The sequence below is a fragment of the Carassius carassius genome, chromosome 12 (assembly GCF_963082965.1).
Source record: "Carassius carassius chromosome 12, fCarCar2.1, whole genome shotgun sequence".
In the NCBI taxonomy this organism is placed as follows: domain Eukaryota; kingdom Metazoa; phylum Chordata; class Actinopteri; order Cypriniformes; family Cyprinidae; genus Carassius; species Carassius carassius.
This window is the reverse complement of record NC_081766.1, coordinates 1,088,456-1,097,171: the sequence shown is the minus strand read 5'-3', so window position 1 is coordinate 1,097,171 and position 8,716 is coordinate 1,088,456. Positions and strand designations below refer to the sequence as shown.

The window sequence follows — 8,716 nt, the reverse complement described above, 5'->3', positions numbered from 1 at the left end:
GGATTTTCAGTCTTCACACTGAACCATTGGCTGGTAACCATTTCCAGTTTATAAATCTGTAAGAAAACAGTCCACTTAATCTCACATAATCCTAATATAACAGTCAATATTACATGATAATGGAGCACAAAAGCAGTCTGAAGTGTCTGGGGTATATTTGTAGCAATAGCCAAATACATTGTATGGGTCAAAATTATCATTTTTTTTCTTTTATGCAAAAAATCATTAGGGTATTAAGTAAAGATCATGTTTCGATTAGTAATATGCATTGCTAAGAATTCATTTGGATTAATTTCTCAGCCAAATGGATTATTTATTCAACTTTCAGATTATCTGTAAATCTCAATTTTGACAAATTTGACCCTCACTCAGGGTCACGTATAGTCACTGTGCAGGGTGTTTCAGGAGGTTGCTAAGAGTTCTGAGTTGTTTTCTGTGGTCTTAATAGTGGTTATTTACTGACCCGTGTCAGACCCTTCATGGTTTCATTAATGTTCTCGCCTACAGTTTTGGGGTTGATGCCAGTAACAGTGGCAAAACTCACTCCTGACCGTAAAGAGGCTGAATTTGATTTGAGTCATGCTTTATGAGCATCACCGATGACAGAATATGGGAGGATTACTGTAGTGCCTGTTCATTTAAAAAAATACAAATAGATTAATACATTCATGTATGAGTTGCAATATTTGATAGACAAGATGTTACAGGCGTTTGATTTTAATGCGCTGGCCGGTTTTGAGATTTTGGCTTTTCATAATGTGTTCTTTCAGACTAGTGGAAAGAATTTATTTTTTATTGTTTATTTTATTGCATTTTAATTCCAATGCATTTTATCAGCACAACAAACATCATAGTTTTATGAATTGTTGTATTCTGAAGGTTTCTACTCAGGGCTTTGTTTTCACATCATTCACGTTGCTTTTATTAAACATTTTATTCCTAGACAGTTCTCTTTATTGACAGTATTTCCTGATTTATGATACAAAATACCCAAAACATGTCAACGGAATCAATCAGGAACCGGCCTTTATTCAGATTTCTGCTCTGGAAATGTATGCAAATGAGTGCATATTTAATTAGATAATGTTTTATTTGCATATTCAAACTTATAAAACTTGTAATACGAAAACACTAAACGTAAAAGCTGACACATTTTCAACAGAATTTCAGGTCATCCCAAACAGCAGATGCAACAGACGCGTGACAAATGTAACCAATATGTGTTCTAAAACTGGCTCAAAAAGTGTTTAATAAATCAGATGACTGGATAGAATCAGAATCAGTGAAATCTGTCGACTTAAATCTGGCTGTGTAATTAGTGCTGATGCATCCAGCCTGCAAACCAGGGCAAAGGTCATGCAGTGTATTGAGTTTTTCTGCTTGTGCTTCGGCCCGTAGTGAAAGCTGCTGTAAACGCTTTAATGGAGCTGATAACACACACGGCTTTGACACACACACACTTCCTCTCCTCATCAGCGCCGCCGCGACCACAGCGTTGCACAGTAGCTGTGTGTCGAGCTGCAGGAGTGTGTGCTCAGGAAGTGTGTGTCGTGTACTGTAACCTGAGCGTGGGTGTTCAGATACACCGGCTCTCCCCAAAAACGACATCAAGGGAACCCCGGCTTACAGGACAGCTGACAAAACCCAGCCCTGAGGACGCCAACATCTGCTCGGAGAGACAGATCGACCTCTGCTTCTCTCTATGAGTGCTTGAGATGCTGCACCGCGTGTGAATGATTCCTCAGATCATGTGTGTTGTGTGTTTTACTAAGCGTATAACAGGTGAAAAACAATCCTTCACAACCTGAGTCAGATCTAGAGACCAGAAGATGGTAGAGATGCACTGGTGCAGGACCCTCCTGCAAACCCCCCAGCTGACAGGAAACGTTCTGAACATACATTCTCAAATTCATGTCGTTTATATATTACATAAACACTATTTGAACATTGTGCACGGAACCTTTTTTCTAAAATCAGACTTTTGTTTGATGTTAATCTAACATTTTTTAAATGTTACTAATAAATAAAAAAATCCATTAAATTTCCAGTAATGTTAAAGAAACGTTCCTTCAAACTTATGTTAATAATGTTCTGAAAACGTTAAAACATTATTTACACATTGTTCTCGGAACTTTCGTCGGTTGGAAGTAAATGTAACTATTTGTTTCGGAATGTTCAGAAGACATTCAAATGTAGCGTTCCCATAATCTTCGCAAACTGATACAATGTTCCCTTATATGGGAGTATTGGCAAAACCTTATTAGAAATGTTTTGTTAGCTGGGAATATTCTTATAATGTTTGGAAAATGACCATATGAAATGTTCCACTGTACTGTCTAGTCAAGAAAAAGCACAGAAAACGTTCAGAAATAACATTTTCGTAACATTTCCACAACGTTCAGTAAGTTTTCACCAGGAAATGCACAAAGCTGTTTACTTTCTCATTTGTACCTTGAAAATCCCTCCCAACCTGCGGGACGAAGATGCATATGCGATGTCTTGAGAAATATCTGCAAGTGTCAGAGGAAGTTGTACGTGTGTGTGTGTGAATTAGAGCAAGAAAAAGCCCCTTTGAAGTTGTTTGTGCGGTGGTCTTGCTGCATGTGTGTGTGTACTGTCCCTCTCGACGCTGGTTAGTTTTTCTTGAGAAACATAAACCACGAGCCCAGAGACACGACTGCCAGCGTATCATCAAAGTCGAGATTCGCTAGAAGCAGGTGCACAATCATCCCACAGCATTAACACTGTCGGCTCTGATATCAAACACACCTCACCTCACCACACCTGACCAATCATAATCCACTCAGGAATACGCCGACTAATAGAAGTAAAATACGGTTTTGTAAATAATGCACTGCAAACGAGTGGAATGCATTGATGAGGTGTGTGAAGCTCTCTCAGATGTGTGTAGGCAGTCGAGGGTTTGATCTGGGTCACATAACGCTGCTTTCCTGTTCGCAGTAAGTCTGCTTGAGGGTTTCAGGCTGGAAAGCCCACCACTGTGATATGACTTTGCACTCTCAGGTGCACAGATACCTGTCTGACAGACTTCCTTTCAGCAATATGATGAACATTTGAGTTTAAAAGACAATTAATATTTTCTAATACTAGAGATTTGACTGTTTGACTGAACAAAACCAAACTGAATTGAGTTGAATGTTTCATAATTGATGAGCTTTGCAGCACTGACAACACAGTTGCTGAACCGAACTGAAACAACATTGAATCTGAATTGAGCTGAATTAAGACGCTATTGGTTTCTGTAGAGTCAAATTTGTTGATGAACTTTGTTTCATCCATTCAACACTGTTATTGAACTGAATAATGACATTATTATCTTCCTTAGAGCTTGTTTACAGCTGAAATTTCATTTCATTTTTTTTTTTTGCATTTTCTTGTTTGTTTCTGTGAAGCAATCTGTATTGTATAAAAAGCTAATTATATGTGACTTGATATTTGCATATTGTAAGACCAACATATCCATGCATTTTTCTGTGCTAAAGTCATGAGGTAAAAGAAAAAAAAGTCCTGTTTCTCACTTAATTCTTGTTTTTAACTAGATGTTTTTAACTGCTTCTTGAATCATTGTTTGTTTTTTTTATCAGCTGTTTGGACTCTCATTCTGACGGCACCCATTCACTGCAGAGCATCCATTGATGAGACACTGATGCAATGCTATTTCCCCAAACCTGATGAAGAAACAAACTCATCCCAATCTTGGATGGACTGAGGTTAAGCGCATTTTCAGCAAATGTTCATTGTTGGGTGAACTATTATTTTCACTTGATCAATGCATGTTGTACACGTGATTTGAGAAATGCAGCATTATTCTGAATGACATTCTTCTGTCAGGTGTGTGTATTATCTCAAGGATTGTGAAATTCCATTTTAATTGGTCTTTTTGTGTGTGTGTGTGTGTGTGTGTGTGTGCAATCATCAGTCCATTCATGTTGTGCACAGCTGCCTCGGTCCGTCTCCAGATATCATAGGACTGTCTCATCATGTGTGTCTTGTGTTTTTTGACCCTTATCTGTACAGTTCAGCGTATCTCGTCTGTTGTATGCGTTGGTTGTGCGAGGTGCTGGTTGCCATGGTTTCGATGGTATTGGCGGATGCTTTCAGTTAGTTAATCCTGCTCGATGCTCTCCAAACCCTGAGATGAATGCACTTGATGCCAGACGCAGCTGGCCCTGCATTCAGTCCTGAGCATCCGCAGGCCCATCGACTCAATACAGCAGCTATAGTCAAGCGTGGACAGGTCTGCTGATGTCGGCTGAAGGTGAGTATAAACATCAGCACTCATCACAGACCTGGAGATCAAGTTGTACGAACAGGGATGTTATTTGTGAAGCGTGCTTACTTTGGCCAGCACATCATTAAGCTTTGCTATCAGATGCTATCAGTTTAGCATGGTATAATTCTATGAATAGAATTTTTATAAACAAAGATTTATGGTGTAATAATAGAATTATACCATGTTTAGCATGGTATTATTCTATAAACACACACACAAAAAAAACTGAATAATAAAATTTTCATTTTGAGTTAATATTAGCATTTATGAATTAGTATATGCATGTCACCAATTTACAAATGTATTTATCTGTTTAGTTTTAGATTTCCCTTTCGTCATTGTTCGTCTGTTCTAATTTCGTTTAACTGTCACTCACATTTTTGAACATGATCCAAACTTAAATTTTTATAATTCATGAATGGAAATATTTTGTAACATGATATTGATGTACCATTTACATGGTAATGCAATATCTGATTTTAAAATGGGTTTTAAAGGATGAATTTTGAGATTTTAAGTTTTCAGTTGTTTTTCAGTACTTTTTTTTTAACAAAGGTCAGAACTCCTGTTATAATGTAGATTTTTAAGGGTGCACTCTTGTCATAAATTAATCTATTACCTTTCCTACATAATTTTTTAACAAAAAACATTGGTAAAATATATATTTGGGAGTCTTAGACCTTTCCAACGATATATAGTTTGTCAAGATTAGATTAGATTTAATTTTAATATAGTGAAGTAAATGTAGGCATCCCGTATACGGGACGGGGTGACCGTTAAGGGTTAAAATGATATGGTATAATTGTATTAATAAAAATACAACTAAAAATAATATTAAAAATGTAATGCATAACAATTATTAATAAAATAATATTTTATTAAAACATAAAATAATAATAAATAATAATAATAATAAAGTAAATAATAATTTTTATTGGAAAAGTTGAATTTATATTACATTTACTTTTTTATATTACCTTTTTTGTGTCTGTTTTTAATTTAGTTTAAAATAATACATGTTTAGTATGGTATAAAAAATAAAAATAAAATTAATTAAATAAATAAATTACGAAAAATACATGAATTATTTACAAATATAAATAAATAAATAATGTGAATGAAAATATTTTTTAGCATGGTATAGTTATATCAATAAAAACCTAATTACAAACATTTAATTAAATAAATTGTGTATATTCTGAATTATTTTATTTCACTTATTTATTTTGATTTACACTGAGTTGACTGACTGATGACTGAAACAAAGTATTATATATCACTAGAGAAGACAACATGATGAAAAAGTTAGTAAACCCTCATGCACGCAGGGTTAAATTCTCACACACAGCTCTATTCACTGTAGGGTTAAACTGATTGACAGCCCTCTTTTAGCGTCTGTGTGTGTGTTTCAGTGGATTAGTGTTCCACTGTCTGTTTCGTCTCTTTCCATAAATACAGCACTAAACCTGACCTGCTTCACTTACTCTTCATGTACTAAACTTTAAACGCCAGAAAGAGATATTTATGACTTAAATGTTTCAAACTAGGTTTGATGTTGCTGAATCAGGTAATTTCATGCCATAATATAATCTTCACCGATTTGTAACATTATCTGGCATTGAGCTGTATCTGTAATGTAACGTATTTATGAGCGAATCCGGATATCCAACGAGAAAACAAAATGAAGAGAGGAACTTGATTTGAATCATTTAACTGTGAACTGTGTCCATAAATAGTTATTTGGCTGTCAGTTTTGGCCCAGATTGACGTCAGCTGAAAAGGAGTAATTATCCCTTTTCAGGAATATTTCCAGCAAACCAAAACATGTTCTGAGAACATTTTGCTAACGTTCCCAGTAAGTGATGAAATCCTTATTTCTGAATGTTATCATTTTGCCAACATTAAATGTTTTTTAAATGTTGCTTTAGAATGTCCTGTAACATTTAAAAAACGTTTCAGAAAAACCACGATGCGTTTTTGAGATTGTTATTAAGACTAGATAACTTGTCCTCTGGCTTATTTCTGTTATTTCAGTTTCTTGACAACAATAAAATACATGAAAACAGATATTATATTTTGATGAACGCTTATGAACTGATGATTCGTTCACAGTCAGACCTTGAATCAAGAACGTAAAAAAGGGTGAATTTTGATTTCGTGTGTTGACTTTAATGTCAGTGTTTACCTGGACTCATTTTCATTTGTAAATGCCACTGTTTGACTGTCAACACCTGAGGACAGATATATTACACATATGAATCACCAGGCCGCTGTTTGTTCATATTAATCTCTCCCCTAGAGTGCTTCTGCACCACAGTGACCTCAAAAAACACCGGTTAAAGGGCCGAGGTGGAGCTTCTGTTTTCCCACCAAAACACCAAATGTCGTCGCTTCCTCTTCTTTCCTGCCCCTGGAAGTCCTGTTCACACCTCCAGCCACAAGCCATTTGCTTCGCTTCAGTTCAGTTCTGATTATTGCTCGTTTAAGATTATCCAAGGTGCGAATCGAAGATAGATTTAGGAAGCTGCCTTTACACCAACGTGCTGTTTTAGCAAAGAGAAAAAAGAAGCAGGTTTATTATCAATATATCACGTTTTCTCAAATAAGAGCCATTTTTACTATACAAGGGGAATGTGGGATAAATAGGTATATAAATGGGTATAAATTCAATTTATGTATTGTATTATTTATCTAAAGAATAAAGCACCGTTGTGGCATATATTTTTATTGGGAGAAATATATTTGTAAATATATAAAAAAATATATACATATATAAATATTTTTTACTAAAATATGTTTTAAAATATATTTAGCTAAATATGCTTTCTACATGAATCTTTTTTGGCGATTTTTAAAAAATATATATATTTAAAAGCATATAAATATGCTTCAAAACTGTAAGATTGGCAATATATTTTCTCCCCTCTAAAATACATTGCGTTATGTGTTGGTTGAAGCTAAATATATTTTCAATGTAAAAAATGTATTTAATTGAGCTTCAGTGTACAGCACATATTTAGCGTATATATTTAAAATATATTTTGACCTTTTTTTTTTTTTTGCAGTGTGGGTGTACAAGGGGTTTCACATAACATATCATGGTTTTAAATAGTCAACACATTTATTTGAACTCATGTTTACAAGATATTCCAAAGAACAGCTTGGTAACACCATGGTACATTTTTCAGTATGCCTATTTTATTTTACATGTGCCTAGCTGTGATCGTTCTGTTACATTTTGATTTGATTCGGACACATTTTTAACAAATCTGAGTTTCTGCGATCACGATTCTACCGTTGAATTTAGCGTTAAATGTTTTGCGTAAAACACACAAATACACAGTATTCCATGGCTTCCTGTTGCCATTCTTTTAGAACCTAGGTAGGGTGCAGGGAAGAGAGGGCTGGCTTTAGTGTTACAAAGATATTCATTGGCCGTTGAATGTGTCAATCAAATGTTCTGGAAGCCTATTGGCCGGCTCGGTGGGTCTTATCGCTCCATTTCGCACTGTTTCTCAGTCCGTCGGTCTTTAACGGTGCGTCGTCTCATTCCGCGCGCTAGTCTAGTACGGCGCATTTTACAGCAAAATCCTTCTCATATCACGATAAATTTAGATATACTATTGTCCGCATTATTTCGCAGTTTATTTATGTTGAGTGTACGGTAAATCTCAAAGTAATCGCGTCATAAACGCAGTCCTAGTTTTCTGGGCGTTTGAAATCGGACACCGCTATAACGTCTCCCCTCTGCGCGGACGGATACACTGTTGCAGCTGACAATGTGGACGGTGCTAAAATGTCTCCTCGGAAGATGAGATGTTACATTTGTAGCGCTCAGAAGAATTAGAATATAACTCTAAACAGAGTTACATTTGAGCGCGGTTACATTGTAACAACTCTCGACGAGGACTGTTCGTGTTTCTTGGGAAATAGGAGGCGTTTTACACCGTGATTAAGCGGGATCTGAGACGCGGAGGGGGAAATTTTTGTCCCCCAACTTTTGTGTTTTTCCTCTCGGGCTGAAGCGCGTTTCTCTCCCGCTGGATGCCGCGCGCTTGACGTGAGAAACGGTGAGTATTTACAACGTTTGTCGGATTTTACGCTCGAAAACGTGCATGTTTTTGACTTTAATGCGTCTGTTGAGATTAATTAACTTTTGTTTCACGGCAAATGTGTGTGAAGTGTTTTGTCTATGTGCTTCGGTGTGTGTGTGCGGGGTTCGAGTCCAGAGGAAACGGCTTCTTTGTTCAATACTGGAAACAATGTCAAGTTTAAAACCCCCGTATAGCTCATTTTTACCACAGTGGCTCTGTTTTTACAACTTTGTTAGACATCTACCACTTCTTTCACGTGCATATTTTCTGCAATGCGCGAATTTAAAGTTTTTTTTTTTATGTTATAACAGATGAAAGTTTGCACTTG

The 8,716-nt window shown here is 36.0% G+C and overlaps 1 protein-coding gene across 2 annotated transcripts in view; it reads left to right on the top strand.

Moving 5' to 3' along the window:
- Positions 1-7,813: 7,813 nt before the first annotated feature.
- The window catches only part of LOC132154406 (transcription factor E2-alpha-like), a 36,816-nt gene continuing 35,913 nt past the window's right edge, over positions 7,814-8,716 (top strand). The window contains exon 1 of one of the 2 annotated variants that reach the window (XM_059562948.1): positions 7,814-8,364. The gene's annotated coding sequence lies outside the window, so the exon portion shown is untranslated. The remainder of the gene's footprint in view (positions 8,365-8,716) is intronic. The other variant, XM_059562947.1, reaches the window with a different exon arrangement.